Raw genomic sequence first — 2,006 nt, 5'->3', positions numbered from 1 at the left:
ATATGATAATCAGGTCCCTATGTAATAAACAGACCCTATAATGCCCTCGATATGATAATCAGGTCCCTATGTAATAGACAGACACTATAATGCCCTCTATATGATAAACCAACCTTTATTACCATCTATCACACAGGGGCCCGGTTATCATATAGAGGGTATTATTGGGTCTGTTTATGGCACAGGGGCCCAGTTATCATATAAACAGACCCAATAATACCCTATATATGATAATTGACCCCGTGTGCGATAAAAACACCCCTCTGTATCAGGTGGCAAAATCTGGCCGCCAACAGCCTTTTTTTGGCCCCCAAAGGAATCCTAAATATGAACTGCAGCTGGCCCGCCGCTGCATTGAAATAGTGCCGCTACTACTATTCCCGGCATCACTCGGGTCTTTAGACCAGCGGGCTCTCTGCCTATGCATGGCCCTGCATTGGACTGTTTTATAGATGCAAATAATGCCGGGAATTTTAGTAGCGGCGCTTTTTCAATGAAGAGGGAGTTCCAGCAGCGGGCCACTCATAAGATTTAGCTCCGCATTGGCCCCGTCTGGCATTTCCAGCACTCCCCCTCAGCTACAGCACCTTCTTTGCTACTCCAAGGTATGGACTGGAATGGTTGGATTTTCATACAAGAATATTGTAATTAATATTGTTAGCCTGTGCAAAAAGGTTACCATTGAAATTTAACTCAGAAGGCTACAAATAGAGAAGGAGGCTTAAGATTTTTTTCCTTAATAAAATTAAAAAAAATGTAATTAAATGTTATGCCTTTTTCTTTATTATAAGCTTGTTCCAAATTAAATGTGAAGCAAAACCTCTGTTTCCATATGAAAAGGGTTTATATCTAATGAGAAGGAAAAACTTACTAAATGTTTTCAATAAATTCAAAGGTTGACACGCGACTTTGTCTAAGGTTTCAAGTTTGGCCCTCTGTGTATTTGAGTTTGACATCCCTGCTCTATATGATAAACGGGCCCCTATGTGATAACCAAGCCCTCTATATGATAACCATAACCCTATGCGATAATCAGAACCTATAATGCCCTCTATATGATAATCAGAACCCTATGCGATAATCAGACCCTATAATGCCCCTATATGATAACAGACACCTATGTGATAATCAGACCCTATAATGCCCTCCATAAGATAGCAGGCCCCTATGTGCTAATCAGACCCTATATTGCCCTCTATATGATAACAGGCACCTATATGATAATGGGACCCTATAATGCCCTCCAAAGGATAACAGGCCCCTATGCGCTAATCAGACCCTATAATGCCCTCTATATGATTACCAGGCTCCTATACGATATTCAGACCCTATAATGCCCTCTATATGATAACTAGAACCCTATGCGATAATCAGACCCTATAATGCCCTCTATATGATAGCAGGCCCCTATGCGATAATCAGACCCTAAAATGCCCCCTATATGATAACAGGCACCTATGTGATAATCAGACCCAATAATGCCCTCTATATGATAACCAAGCCCCTATGCGATAATCAGACCCAATAATGCCCTCTATATGATAACCAGGCTCCTGTGTGATAATCGGACCCTATAATGCCCTCCATAAGATAGCAGGCCCCTATGCGCTAATCAGACCCTATAATGCCCTCTATATGATTACCAGGCTCCTATGTGATAATTAGACCCTATAATGCCCTCTATATGATAATCAGACCCTATAATGCCCCCTATATGATAACCAGAACCCTATGCGATAATAAGACCCTATAATGCCCTTTATATGATAACCAGGCTCCTATGTGATAATCAGACCCTATAATGCCCTCAATGCGATATTCAGACCCTATAATGCCCTCTATATGATAGCAGGCTCCTGTGTGATAATCAGACCCTATAATGCCCTCTATATGATAGCAGGCCCCTAATCAGCATGTAGAGATGGGTCAGCATTATCCACAAGGGGGCAGTGTCACAGTGCGGAGGCTCAGTGGTTCATCATGCTGAGTACCCAGGTGCAGAGAGA

General features: G+C 42.1%; 1 protein-coding gene across 9 annotated transcripts in view; it reads right to left on the bottom strand.

Moving 5' to 3' along the window:
* The window catches only part of PIANP (PILR alpha associated neural protein), a 35,847-nt gene that overhangs the window by 1,500 nt on the left and 32,341 nt on the right, over positions 1–2,006 (bottom strand). The gene's annotated exons all lie outside the window — the stretch shown is intronic.

Source organism: Pyxicephalus adspersus, chromosome 10 (genome assembly GCF_032062135.1).
Source record: "Pyxicephalus adspersus chromosome 10, UCB_Pads_2.0, whole genome shotgun sequence".
In the NCBI taxonomy this organism is placed as follows: Eukaryota; Metazoa; Chordata; class Amphibia; order Anura; family Pyxicephalidae; genus Pyxicephalus; species Pyxicephalus adspersus.
This window is presented reverse-complemented; position numbering and strand designations above follow the sequence as displayed.